The sequence below is a fragment of the Mixophyes fleayi genome, chromosome 2 (genome assembly GCF_038048845.1).
Source record: "Mixophyes fleayi isolate aMixFle1 chromosome 2, aMixFle1.hap1, whole genome shotgun sequence".
In the NCBI taxonomy this organism is placed as follows: domain Eukaryota; kingdom Metazoa; phylum Chordata; class Amphibia; order Anura; family Limnodynastidae; genus Mixophyes; species Mixophyes fleayi.
In genome coordinates this window covers 52,754,955-52,770,577 of record NC_134403.1, presented here as the reverse complement: position 1 = coordinate 52,770,577, position 15,623 = coordinate 52,754,955, and the positions used below count along the sequence as shown (strand labels likewise).

At 39.8% G+C, this 15,623-nt stretch overlaps 1 protein-coding gene across 1 annotated transcript in view; it reads right to left on the bottom strand.

Moving 5' to 3' along the window:
* FRY (FRY microtubule binding protein) overlaps positions 1-15,623 on the bottom strand; it is a 310,594-nt gene that overhangs the window by 240,697 nt on the left and 54,274 nt on the right. The window contains exon 3 of the mRNA XM_075198969.1: positions 7,407-7,515. The gene's annotated coding sequence lies outside the window, so the exon portion shown is untranslated. The remainder of the gene's footprint in view (positions 1-7,406; positions 7,516-15,623) is intronic.

The window sequence follows — 15,623 nt, the reverse complement described above, 5'->3', positions numbered from 1 at the left end:
GATGGTTACAATACATAAATCAGCATTTATGCAGAATAAAATACCTGTTTATTTTAAGTAGTTTGCAAGTCTTTAATAAATATATACACATCTAATAATTGTTAAGACCCATGACACACTTTGCAAGGCTAATATACAATATACTGTATATGTATACAATGTTAGGATTACTTAATAACATGACAAAAATAGAGAAAATATGCCCTATTTAAAAAGCTATGCAACCCACGATATGTATTTGTGGCCCTTGACTGTCATATAGCCTAAAGTTTCTCTTGTAAATAACCTCTGTTGGGTTATCAGAAGATACAGTGATACAGAGGGTCCCAACTGCAAAAACAAACTGATCACCGCTCATAATGAGGTTTAGTCAATAACCTGATGCTATGTTCACAAATTCACTGTAACCCATAGAAACAACGTGAATATGAAAGCAAACTTTGATTTTTTTTTTGCACGTGTTACAGTACCATGTTATCAAATACTCCCCATTATATTTGACATGATTGAGTGCAATACAGTATAGCATGTATGTGGGGGCGTGGAGGGAGTTATTAGAAAGCCCTGTTGAATTTGAGGTGCTAGACATTATCTTCATATGAATCTTAAATGTATATGCTTATGCCACACAATAGAGTATATGCAGTTACTTACCTAGGAAAGGTGATGAGGCAAACTGGGGTACCTGACTCAACCTGCAGGATTTTGGGGGAAGAAGTGATGAGGATAGCAAAGAATACAGAAATAATTAAAATAATGAAAATATTCTGTTGTAACTAATGAGGGATTATAGTAGGAGGCCCAGGACTATAACAGAACCAAGACCTACCCCCGTTATGGTGTAATAACCTTAACACAAGATAAAGGGAGCTTTGACTGAGGATAATCCAATACACCTTGGTCTCTATTGCACTTATGTCGAATGAGGTTTTCTGAGTATAATAATATGGTCCAGAGCAGATATTAAAAAATTAGAAATGTTTCAATGTATGATCAGCCCGCAGCCTGAGCACCGCCCTGGGCAAAGGTAGTTACAATTTGTCCCTGCTAAACTAATATTGATGATGAAAACAACATTATTTGTGTTTATGGTGGTGTCACAAGAAAAACCAATGGATGGTGCCTACTTGCTGGGATTGACACTACTGAACTTGGAGGAGCGGAGTCTAATGCACCCCTGGTCTTCGCCAGGCAAGGAGGTATGGATTTTACAGCAAGGGATACACAGGTCACTGTTCTCCAAGGCAGCTTGTAGCAAAACAGAAAAAGTGTAAGAGTAGCCAAACAGTCTGAATTCAAGCTGATTGGGATTCACAGTGCAGAAGGGAGTTCCAGATGGTTGGTCACAGAATAGCCAGAGTTTGGGTACTTGAGATATGTTCAGAGCCAAATGGAATCCAAAAGAGAAGTCAGGGAAAGCCGGGTCAGACGCCAGTAAACACAGATATATAATTGGACACTGGGATTGCACAGGGACACTGTAGTAGAGGTTTAAATTAATATTCTGGCACTCTAGTGGTGCCAGACTGTCATAAACTGTCTCCTGCAGCTCCTGTCTGCCAAGAGCTATGTTGAACTTTTGCCTTATAGGTATCCAGCTTGCAGTTCCACTGTTCCACCAAAGGGGCCACTGAGGTACTTGAACATCTCTCCTACCTGTCAGAACTAAGCTCATTACTCCAGGATGCTTAGCACCTGTCCCCGGCCTATATAAACCTGCCTGTCTCAGTAGCCTTTGCCAATTCTTCTGTTGCCATGGTCTCTGCTGGTTCTCCTCTGAGTTATCTTCGTTTGACTTACTGGTTTTGACCTCTGCTTGTTCCTCCGTTTGGCATCTCTTTCTGTGACCCCTGACTCGGCTTTGTTATGACAGCACCCACAGTCCGCATCCTGTCTCCAGTATCTCCTGTGTAATTGTCCACAGACTATTGCCTCCTGTGTGTCATCCCCACTGTCTAGTGGTAACGCCTTGCAGACCATCGCATCCTGTTTCCAGTATCTCCTGTGTATCGGTCTGCAGACTATTGCATCTTGTGTGTCATCTTCACTATTTAGTGGTAACACCTCGCAGACCATTGCATCCTGTTTCCAGTAACACCTGTGTATCGGTCCGCAGACAATTGCACCCTGTGTGTCATATCCAGTCTAGTGGCAACGTCTCGCAGACCATTGCATCCTGTTTCCAGTATCTCCTGTGTATCGGTCAGCAGAATATTGGGGAATTCCAGGAGAGGAGGCAAGTATGCCATATTGTGATGAGCAGATTCAGGCTTTAACTATTCTTTGCATGTGGGTGAATGTTTACTGTGCAATAAATGGAACAGGACTTTTCGTGCTCCCATATACTTTTTTCTCTTTTTGTGGTCGTGATTTTGCATGTAAAAAATGGTGAACATTTTAATAGTGTGAAACTAAAATATAATGCAGAAACGCAGACATCTGAATAGAAACTAAGTGTAACCTTATTTCTGTAGTATTATTTCCTCTACTGGCATTCACCATGCATGGTGATTCCAAGAGGTGTTGGGTACCAAGAAAATTTCATGTACAATCTTCAATACAGGTTAAACACTTCTCTTTAATGGATGAAATTGAGATTAACTTTCACGTGCCCACCTGGAATGCCAACTACACGATTCTGAATACTTATTATGTGCAACCCGATGAGGTATGAGTGTAGAAATTAGAGACTCCATGCTATTGTTGTTTCAATAAAACAATTCCCCTCCCCCTGAACAATCAGTGCTCTAAATACAATTGCACTGCATGGAATTTCATCAAGTACTTGACATTTATCTTACTGGTACCTTATTTCCTGTATACTTATCATCAACAGGAAAATATTGGCGCCAATATAAACAGACTGCACTCCAAAGTACATCCCCCAGATACTCCAAACTTTGTTAACTAAGGGCCTTTAGGGGCACCTTACTTAACTTAAGTATGAGACATTAAGAAAACTTTGGTACAGTAAGTAGCTATGTTTTATGCAAATTAGCTACTCTAAGTACCGTCTATTACTTAAACCTTAAGTAATGCGTGAGTGTTACTTATGGCGTTTATGTAAGGCATTGTCATTGCTTAACAGCTCTCCACATACGCAGAATGATTATTTACGTAGCGCTCTGGACTTACATAATTAATCAGTTCTGCTGCATGTGTAGAACCATTTAAATAATAGCAGAGCGTTGCTTTAAAGGGAAATCAGTTTTACACATGTATACAGCGCTTATCCGCTCCCTCCTCGGCAGGCGCTATGTGATAGCACTCAGCAAGAAAGGCTGTGATGTCCCGATGCACCAGTGAGCTCATCACGAGCAACATCACATCACATTGTATTCTGATGTCCTGCAACTGGTATTCTGGAGCGTCAAATACATAAGTGCTTGGGGTCAAGCTGACGTGTGAGCATCTGTTCCCCTCTGAGAACTATGTGGCCGGCTCAGTTCCAATGTGCAGAGCACTGCAGCGCAGAGCACACAAAGGGCACCAATGAGTGCAGAGTTCAGCATTGCTCTGCAGTAATTACATTCTGCTCATAAGGGGCTGATTGGTCCACTCTGAACAGGATGCCACGGGCCATTTTTCTGCGATCTGCACATATACGAAGGTGGGAGAAGGCGGAACATGATGAAAGCGGGGTTAATGTCGGGTATAAGATGAAAGGGGGTGAAGGAGGAAGGGAGACATGATGATGGAAGAGGGTGATGGTGTAAGGGGCATGATGCAGGAAATAAGGGATTTCTGATGGAAGTATGTGTTGATAACGGGTTAAAAGATGGAAGGGGAGTGGTGGGAAAGGCACAGGGTAAAAGAGGAGAAAAAGAGCTTGAAGGAGGCAGAAAAAAAGTTGATTGGGGTAAATGATAATTGAGGGGATGAGATTAAGAGTGTGTTGAAGATGGGGAGTGATAGGACTGAAAGCCCAGATTAATGCATCCGGTTCCCTTACTTAAAAACAAAATAGTACAGGATGATCTCAAACAAATAACTGTGTTATTAATAATATATTTAACATTGTTAAAATATATATACATCTGCCAACATACATTCACGCAAGGCCATCTTTTTCATTGGGCACGATGGGCAGGTGCCCGGGGGCCCCACAGGCAAGGGGGCCCCATAGACAGGGCTCTTAAGTAAAATAAATAAACCTGCAAAAAAAAATAAAAAAAATCCTGCAAATATATCTATATCTATCAATCTATCTATCTATATCTCTCTCTCTCTCTCTATATATATATATATATATATATATATATATTTATATATATATATATATATGATACACATATACAGAGGTAGGGGCCCCGCTGCACTGCTTTGACCGGGGGCCCATAATGTTGTTAAGGTGGCCCTGCATTCACGCACATAGCAGTAAAAAAAAAGTACACATATACTATATTTACACATGTATGTGAAACATATGTATAACAGTTAGTCTTATGTTGCCCCCTTATCAAGTGAAAAGGGTAAAATAAAAAAATCCTATCAAAAATAACTTAATATAACCTAATGTGACCCGACTGTGTTACTAAGAAACCTCTTATGAGTTATAACAACAGCTTTAGGTGTTACTTTTCATTTTTGACCTTGTGATAAGCATAAAGAATCGCTACTAATGTGTTAGCACTTATATTTGCATATCATTTGCATCCTTTTATCCTCAAGATCTTATGTAATGCAGAAGAGCTATCATAGCTGGAGTTAGGGGGGACCTTACTTACGTTGTGGTATAACCGCATAGTCTTAACGGACCTTAAAATAATTAACAACCTGCGTGACAGGCAGTGTGGTGTGCACTGGAATTAACAACCTGTGTGCCATGCAGTGTGGTGTGCACTGGAATTAACAACCTGCTTGACAGGCAGTGTGGGTCCACTGGAATTAACAACCTGCGTGATATGCAGTGTGGTGTCCACTGGAATTAACAACCTGACTGACAGGCAGTGTGGTGTCCACTGGAATTAACAACCTGCGTGACAGGCAGTGTGGTGTCCACTGGAATTAATGACCTGCGTGACAGGCAGTGTGGTGTCCACTGGAATTAACAACCTGCGCGACAGGCAGTGCGGTGTCAACTGGAATTAACAACCTGCGTGACAGGCAGTGTGGTGTGCACTGGAATTAACAACCTGCGTGACAGGCAGTGTGGTGTCCACTGTAATTAACAACCTGCAGGACATGCAGTGTGGTGTCCACTGGAATTAACAACCTGCGTGACAGGCAGTGTGGTGTGCACTGGAATTAACAACCTGTGTGCCATGCAGTGTGGTGTGCACTGGAATTAATAACCTGACTGACAGGCTGTATGATAGACCCCAGGTATATAACCTCTGGGGACTGGGTTTCATTTAGGATATTACAGTTAAATTAAGTATTAATATTACTACTAATAAATATTAATACTAATATTAGTACATGCGTTGTCTCCATCTAAGAAACCTCTGGGGCGCTATATATGCATATAGAAAATAAGTCTATAGTTTACATCAAGAAAGTTGCAGAGTTACTGAGTGCGATATTGGAAACATTCTAACTGAACAAGTTTGAATAATGTGGAAATAAAAGTAAACTGCGCCCTCTGCAGGCAAGCAAGAAAAGTTTCATTCTGGCACATAAAAAGCACAATATTAAAAAAAAACACCTGTAAATCAGAAATCAATTTCTGATTGTATTTAGGAAACTTTTTTTTCTAAAATAAATCTTAGTGCATCAAAAGACTTTTGCACTTTCTGATGGGATGGGAGAAGCTGTGTACACCAAGGTGTTTCCTGCTAAATGTGGACTACCCACAGAAATTTGCCTTTTATAAGATTTAAAGTTAAGGGGCACACTATTCCAATGAAAATCAGGTGTCGCTATGGCGGACGGGTGTCACCATTACTTACAATGTGACACCATCCAGGTGCATTTTATTTGGGAATCACATTTATAGGAGTGAAAAAACAAATGTACAAATGTGACACAGGAAATAAAGACAGCCCCAAAAAGACACACCTTAGATCCAGTGAGCAGTATTTTAGGAGATTTGTAGAATGGCTTTCATATTTCCACTTATGAAGAGCTAGGAAACATCTTACAGTCGGTCACGGAGTGGAAATATCATACTACAGTATCAAGTGCCTGTGTCTGAAACAGCCTCTTTATCGAAGCTTAACTTTCAAAACGTTTGGAAATACCAAAGTCTATTATATTCCCATATGCACAAAAGGAAGCGGATGGGTTATTATTTACATCTGACAGCTGCTTCCCGCAGCTCGAGTGTCATGACAGCAGAAACGCTAACTAGGATAAGAAACAAAATATAAATGGTACTGTATGGAATTCACACTCTGTATTTGTATGAAGTCTCGGATACATCATGTGACTCCACTAAGCCAAATGTCAAACAAGAGCAAATACTTTTCTAAACTTGGAATGCTTTATTGTTTATGCAAAAACAAAAATTACTTTCACCACTAAAATTCACATATAATTAGTTCTAACAAAAGTCTAAGTCACTGCATTATGTAGAGTTTAATTACTTTGACATACTATTTATGGATACATGAAAAAGTTTGTTCGGGAGGGAAAATCACACTGGATCCTGGATAGACAACAAAATATGTTTAGACTGTGCTGCCTTGAACTGCAGTGTAAACGGACTTCAAAATAGCGATCTATTGATCACTAAAAGGAACGCTTTGTCTATACACATTTCCTTTCTCTCCCTTCAGTACAATATGTTGTATATGTGTGGGTGCAGCTTCCCTTGAACTATCTGATATTTGAATTCACTGATAAAATAAATATGAATATAAATAATCTAAGGGAAAGTGGATTTACCTAGTGCGGTATATATTTGTTTTGTCTATACGCACAAGATGACGCTGGACAGGCTCTGAATGAACCTTGCTCTATTTTTGGTACAACCAGTGGTCCAGTGAGTACAAAGCGTGCCTCATAGTGATAATCAATCTATCACTATTTTGCAGTCCACTTAAACAGCATTGACCCTTACTGTAAAAGCCGCGCAGAGCCAGAATCACGGGGGAATGTGGTGCCCGCGAGTACTTACACTTTCATCCTGGAAATTGAATCCATTTTTCTATGGATCTATTACTCTTACTGTAAAAAAAAACTTTCTTATGTTTCCATTCAGTCTTCCTCTCTCTGATTTTGTTCTAGAATTCCTCTTATCTTATATACTGGCTTCTTGAACGCTATCAATACTTTTCATATATTTCAGTTTTACGACCGTATCATATTCTGTCCCTTCTCTCCTTAAAGCTGGACGTGTAGGGGTCTCTTTCTGAAACGGGTGACATGGAAGATTTTCTATGGCTGCTTATTGCCATGATAGAAATTCTTCTTTCGCCCAATTTAAGAATAAAATGTTTGTAGAGGCAGCTGAGGGCTCTTACCGCTCCGCCAGCTAGTCTGGGGTCAATCTGCAGACGCGTTAGCCAGCTTGCCGGATTGCATGTGCAATTTGGAACTGGAGGCCACAGACATAGGTTACCACCTCCAGATCTGTAAAAAAAACAACAAAAAACCTTTTAATAGAACAAAATAAAAATAGGAAAATGTTTTCTTTGGCTAATAAAGCATTTGTTTTCTTTGCTGACATCCAGTTGTCAACATTGTGAGCAATAGCGACAAGAGGACATCAGCAGTACTTGTACCTCCACTGTCCTTGTTAATTAGTTATTCCCATGCTTTGCACGGAGAAGCTTTGTTCCCTATAATTAATAGACTGCTTAAAGTATTTCCTGACAAGTTTTATTATGCTGCCTATGCACCATTTTAGTAGCCATTCCTTTTCTTCTATGTTATTAATTCCCTTTTGGAGATATGTCCTCCAGGATTGTACACAATAGTCAAAGTGAGGTGACCTATACAATGACAATATACACTCCCCTCTTCCTGCCACTAAAACCTCTTCCTATACAACCGAGTATACTACTGGCTTTTCCCCCTGCTTCACTACACTGCTAGCTTACCTTTATGCTGTCTGAATCTATAACTCCAAGGTCCCTTTAGGCTAAGTACACACTGGAGGTTCTTCATCCGATGTTCACGCCAGTCAGCCGACATACGACCGTTTGGTCGGATGTTGCCTTAGTGTGTGTAATGACACAATGGTCAAAAAGCCGTCCCAAAGAGCCGATTGTCAGCTCATTTGGTTGGTCGTACTGTTTAATAATCTCGTTCCAATCATCCCGATCATGTAGTGTGTATGCATTCATGCTCACGATCTCCATAGTGTTTACAGAGTCGTGCTCCTTTCAGCCGATGCCGGCAATGAATGTCCTGGTGAATAAATGTAGAGAGTGCTGTAGATGGAATAATTTGTTTGTTCGCTCGGAGACAGAATATATTGTTTCAGGGTCACAGAAGCAAACAAAATATGTTAGGACATGTGGAGAGCTATAACAAGGCGTTTTTTAATCAGTGTGACAATATGACAGGAATGAATGAATGAATATTGCTGTCATTCTCTAAAGACTAGGACCAGATGTCACTATTTTCTGTACTCTTTTACATATAAATATATATATATATATATATATATATATATATATATATATATGTCACATTATTACAGCATTATATTGTGTACAAATAGATAAATTCATCTTTTACATTTAATACTAACAATGTCAAACTATATCTCTATGCTATCCCTATGCTCCCTCTATGCTATTATGGTTACACCTGATGTAAACAAGCCACTTAACTCATCAGACATCCTTCGCAAGATTCTTGGCCTTGTTTTGGGTTGTGATCGCCACTCATAATAATAATAATAATAATTATAATAATCAAAGTGATGATCATAATAATTATAATAATAGTAGTAGTAGTAGTGATAACACTAATATTTATATAGCACTTGTGTGAAATTGCATGACATATTTCAGAATATAATATATAGGATACAGGAACTCATAGTCAATGCGACTCATGTGCAAAAAAGCATACTTGTAGTGCAAATGGGAGGAGTGCTCAGCACTTTGCTAGACAGCATCTTACCCCCTTCCCTTCCAAACACCAATCCATTGACCCGTGCACCAGTGGCAGGGGTGTGCAGTATCTATTCTCTACTACAATGCAGAGCAGCAGTGAATTTCTGACCCGCGGGCAAAACAGGGCCCTCAAATTGGGGCTAAGTCTGGACAACTGGGAAGTATGCCATGGAAGTACTGAAAGTATTTCTTGCTCAATGCAGATTCGCATTTGCAGAGGTGGTGAAACAAGTTTTTATTTTGCCATGTTGGATTATTTAAATGAGATAAAGTGACGGAGAGAGTGCTGAAATATTTTAGATTGTGTCTCTTCGATTAAAGAAAAGTGACACATTTAATAAACAGTTCCGATGTCCCCTCACCCATATACCTCAAGGTTTATTGATGACACAAACATGGTTAAACTAAATAATACACAATTAAGGAAGGTGTATAGTCCTAAGTGAAAGTAAGCCGGACTTTTTTACTGTTACCAGCATGTACATTTTCTGGAGTACCTGCAAAGTCCAATGGTTCCAAAGACCATGAAGCGAACATGCACCGTGTAATGCGTTAAGAGGACAAGTAAGCACATTTGCGCACATAGAAGACTTTGGGGCATATTTACTAAACTGTGGGTTTGAAAAAGTGGAGATGTTGCCTATAGCAACCAATCAGATTCTAGCTGTCATTTTGTAGAATGTACTAAATAAATGATAACTAGAATATGATTGGTTGCTATCCATGACATCTCCACTTTTTCAAACCCGCAGTTTAGTAAATATACCCCTTTGTGTCTTTCTGCAGTTAATAAATGAGCCTCCACGACTGTCTTGCATACTGCAAAATTTGAGTATCCAAACTCTTCAAGACTTTTAGCATTTATATTTAGCCAAATATGTTAAAAATCTTTTTTTTCTATTTACAGTAAGTAGGTATGGGCGTAAAATGTTTGTTTGAGGTCTGTTGTTGCTCTTACTGTACTCAGAAGTAAAGACAACACTTGGAATTTATTTCCAGGCTATTTCCTCTCTAGGGACAAAAAAAAGAAATAGGTGGAGAATGTTGTACATCTCTTCTACTTAACATTAGTCACTGGTTGTCTATTTATATATTAGATTAGATTCTTCAAGTGTGGCGTTGCCATGGAAAGCTTTATTTAGAATGTATGTAAGGAGACGAAATAACTGGTGTTCATGGAACGACCTTTACTACATAAGTTACATATTTAATCGGTTTTATAAAACAATTGAAAAAATTCTTGTTTTTATAAAAAATATAAATGTTTTATTCATAATAATGGAAACATTCAGAACCTGCAGTTTGTCTCGTTCCACAAATGGGGTGAAGGTTTTAAGTAATTTACCATAAGGACACCATTGAATAAGATAGAGATAGATAGATGAGATAGATATGAGATAGATATGAGACAGATAGATAGAAAGATATGAGATAGATGTGAGAGAAATAGAGAGAGATAGATAGACGAGATAGTTATAAGACTTTCCATCACCGTTAACAACACCACCATCTCTGCTGTTCCCCAACTCCGCTGCTTGGGTGTCATCCTGGACTCCTCTCTCTCCTTTGCCCCCCACATTCAATCTCTTGCCCACTCCTGTCGCTTACAACTACGGAACATTGCCCGCATTCGGCCCTTCCTCTCCCAGGAGGCTGCCAAAACCATCATCCATGCTCTCATTATTTCCCATCTCGATTACTGCAACCTTCTCCTCACCGGCCTCCCCCACTCCCATCTCGCCCCCCTACGCTCTGTACTTAACGCTGCTGCAAGACTTATTTTTCTCTCACGCCGCTCTTCCTCGGCCTCCCCTCTCCTCCTTGCCCTTCACTGGCTCCCTTTCACCTTCAGAATCCTCTTTAAACTCCTCACTGTCACCTACAAGGCCCTCTCCCACTCCACTGCCCCTTATATCTCCAATCTCCTCTCCATCCGCACTCCTGCCCGTTCCCTGCGTTCGGCCAATGACCGTCGGCTTTCCTCTGTACTGATCACCTCATCCCATGCCAGAGTCCGAGACTTCTCCCATGCTGCCCCCCTTCACTGGAACAACCTCCCTTCCTCCATCCGCCTGTCCTCTAATCTTGGCTCATTCAAGCGGGCTCTCAAAACCCATCTGTTCCTTAAGGCCTTCCAACCTTCCACTTAACCTTATCGTTCTCATCTCCTCCCACTTTCCCGTCTACTCTTGTACTTGAACCCCTCTGACTCCCCTTGTGCCTGCTGTCCGTCTCCCCTCCCCTTAGTATGTAAGCTCCTTTGAGCAGGGCCCTCTTCCCTTCTGTCTCAATACCTTTTCTTCTTCTCCTACACCACTCTATTTGCTTTGCTTGGAGATATTGAAGTCTTGGTGATACTTGTTCTACTCTGTACTGTCATACCCTTGTATTCTGTCTGTACTGTATATTGTACGGCGCTGCAGACACCTTGTGGCGCCATATAAATAAAGAATAATAATAATAATAATAATAAGACAGATAGAAATATTTGAGATAGATATGAGAATAAAATGAGAGACAAAGACAGAGAGATAGATAGATAGATAGATAGATGGATAAAGTGATGAATAAGATAGATAGATAGATAGATAGATAGATAGATAGATAGATAGATAGATAGAGTGATGAATAAGATAGATAGATAGATAGATAGATAGATAGATAGATAGATAGATAGATAGATAGATAGATAGATAGATAGATGGATAGAGTGATGAATAAGATAGATAGATAGATAGATAGATAGATAGATAGATAGATAGATAGATAGATAGATAGATAGATAGATAGGTAGATACAGTCAGGTCCATAAATATTGGGACATCGACACAATTCTCATATTTTGGGCTCTATACACCACCACAATGGATTTGAAATTAAACTCACAAGATGTGCTTTAACTGCAGACTTTCAGCTTTAATTTGAGGGTATTTACATCCAAATCAGGTGAACAGTGTAGGAATTACAACGGTTTCTATATGTGCCTTCCACTTTTTAAGGGACCAAAAGTAATGGGACAATCGACTCCAAAGCTATTTCATGGATATGTGTGGGCTATTCCCTCGTTATTTCATCATCAATTAAGCAGCTAAAAGGTCTGGAGTTGATTCTAGGTGTGACATTTGCATTTGGAATCTGTTACTGTCGACTCTCAATATGAGATCCAAAGAGCTGTCACTATCAGTGAAGCAAGCCATCATTAGGCAGAAAAATCAAAACAAACCCATCAGAGAGATAGCAAAAACATTAGGTGAGGCCAAATCAACTGTTTGGAGCTTTCTTAAAAAGAAAGAACGCACCAGAGAGATCAGCAACACCAAAAGACCTGGAAGACCACGGAAAACAACTGTGGTGGATGAAAGAAGAATTTTTTCCCGGGTGAAGAAAAACCCTTTCACAACAGTTGGCCAAATCAGGAACACTCTCCAGGAGGTAGGTGTATATGTGTCAAAGTCAACAATCAAGAGAAGACTTCACAAGAGTGAATATAGAGGATTGACCACAAGATGTAAACCATTTGTGAGCCACAAAAACAGGAAGACCAGATTAGAGTTTGGCAAACAACATCTAAAAAAGCCATTACAGTTCTGGAACAACATCCTATGGGCAGATGCGACAAAGATCAACTTGTACCAGAGTGATGGGAAGAGAAGAGTATGGAGAAGGAAAGGAACTGCTCATGATCCAAAACATACCAACTCATCAGTGAAGCATGGTGGTGGTAGTATCATGGAGTAGGCATGTATGGCTGCCAATGGAACTGGTTCCCTTGTATTTATTGATGATGTGACTTCTGACAAAAGCAGCAGGATGAATTCTGAAGTGTTTCGGGCAATATTATCTGCTCATATTCAGTCAAAAGCTTCAGAACTCATTGGACGGTGCTTCACAGTGCAGATGGACAATGACCCGAAGCATACTGCAAAAGCAACCAAAGAGTTTTTTAAGGCCAACAAGTGGAATGTTATGCAATGGCCAAGTCAATCACCTGACCTGAATCCGATTGAGCATGCATTTCACTTGATGAAGACAAAACTGAAGGGAAAATGCCCGAAGAACAAGCAGGAACTGAAGACATTTGCGGTAGAGGCCTGGCAGAGCATCACCAGGGATGAAACCCAGCGTCTGGTGATGTCTATGCTTTCCAGATTTCAGGCTGTAATTGACTGCAAAGGATTTGCAACAAAGTATTAAAAAGTGAAAGTTTGATGTAGGATTGTTTAGTTTGTCCCATTACTTTTGGTCCCTTAAAAAGTGGGAGGCACATATAGAAACCGTTGTAATTCCTACATCGTTCACCTGATTTGGATGTAAATTACCCTCAAATTAAAGCTGAAAGTCTGCAGTTAAAGCACATCTTGTTTGTTTCAATTCAAATCCATTGTGCTGGTGTTAGAGCCCAAAATATGAGAATTGTGTCAATGTCCCAATATTTATGGACCTGACTGTAGATAGATAGATAGATAGATAGATAGATAGTTAGATAGATAGATAGATAGATAGATAGATATTTAATCCATTATGCTACCTTTTTACCTATACAGTGACTGGAGACAAGGGTGTTATATGTAACTGATCATCTTACAGAAACATGTATACAATGACACAAATGGAGACCTATTCTTTTAGTCTCTTAAAATGTATCCTAACCCCAATTAACATATAATTAGATCCAGGAAGTGCTTGAATAATTTACACATCAATAAGGAACATGTACAAGCTCATGTTTCCCCTTTCGGCCTTAGGAGAAGTTTTCTATTTTATTTAGAACAACTTGGTTTAACACTGAAGTCAACTCTACTTTCAAGTGTTACATTATAAATCCACAAATCAGCCATAATCAGTTTTCTCTGCCCCTAGTATCTGCATTTATAATTAACCCACTATGCACCCCCTTCTTTAAATACTGTGTAAAATATAAATTATTTTAGGAACAATATATTTTGAAACTAATGAGGGAATGTTTGATAACAGAAAATAACTAGAGTTTACTTTCACACTATCCTATTATATTTTATCACAACTATATCCTATAGCAGCGAGCAGCAGTTTGTCACATTATATATTCGGTTCTATTACATAGTTTGGGAGGTGTACTGCATGAAGAAGTTACCTGGGAGAGTGTATAAAGTATTATGTTGGTTTACATGGGCAACCTGATGGGGCTAGATCACAAGCGTTTTCTCTGGAAACTGGACCACAGCAGAACACCAATTTTTATACATATAAGCACTGATAATGTGTAGGTGTGTCACAGGTTTTTATCTTATGTTGTTTAAACAATGAGGAAATGTGTGTTGGAAAGACTGCTTTACACATCTTGAGCTAGAGCTGGTTTAAGGGTCCCTGGAGTGAATGGAGAACTAAGGACGGGCCTCCCATCCTTTGGGCCAGTTCGACTCTTGTCTGATTCACAGGATGTAGCTGTAAGACCTAAATAAAAGAATGCGACAGCTTGCTGTATGTGCCTTACTACCTGGGGGGGGGGGGGGGGGAGAGAGGAGAGAGAGACCAGAGAGAAGGAGAGCGGACAGGAAAGAGAGAAGGAGAGTCTCATGGTCTTCTAAGTGGGTCAAACTAGCTGTGCATAACTGATGCTGGCCAGGATAAAAAATACGCGCATAGCACAAAAATATTGGTGTCGGTTATGCAATTTTGAGATATTTCTTATGTTCATGTGGGTGTGGTTTTAACTCTGGAATATATTGTGAGGCTTATCTCTGGAAGCACAGTGGCCTAGTGGTTAGCACTTCTGCCTCACAGCACTGGGGTCATGAGTTCAATTCCCAACCATGGCCTTATCTGTGTGGAGTTTGTATGTTCTCCCTGTGTTTGCGTGGGTTTCCTCCGGGTGCTCCGGTTTCCTCCCACACTCCAAAAACATACTGGTAGGTTAATTGGCTGCTATCAAAAAAAAAATTTAACCTAGTCTCTCCCTCTCTGTCTGTCTCCCTCTCTGTCTGTGTGTGAGTGTGTGTCTATATTAGGGAATTTAGATTGTAAGCTTCAATGGGGCAGGGACTGATGTGAATGAGTTCTCTGTACAGCGCTGCGGAATTAGTGGCGCTATATAATTAAATGATGATGATGATGATGAAATAAATCATGATTCACTTGACAGTTATTTTAAAAATGGGTAATAAAAACAGTAACTGGCACATCAGAGACTGCAAGTGGCACATAGAAAACATTAAAGGGAACATGAGAGATATTCTTGAGCACACCAGAGGCAGAAATCCTATTTTTATATTATTTATAGCTACTTGCCAGATGTAATGGCTCCCAAGTACTTAATAAAATAATTACTTGTCAGTACCAAATGGATGGAATACATCATAGCTGAGCTAGACTTTGCAGCCATCATTTGACCAGTGAGAGCTGAGAATGATATCTTACATGTTGACCTGAATATCCTCTGAGCATTGACATTGATAGTGTGTGTGCACACAGATTGCACTACAACCCCTTTCATTACACGCTCACCTAACATTATTGTTAGAGTTGGTAGATTCAGGGTTGGTCTGTAACTAAAAAATAGCTTTGGTATACAAAACACACCAGCCCGTATTTCTGTATACACGGCCCATTCCATCACTCACTGGTCAGCCAGAA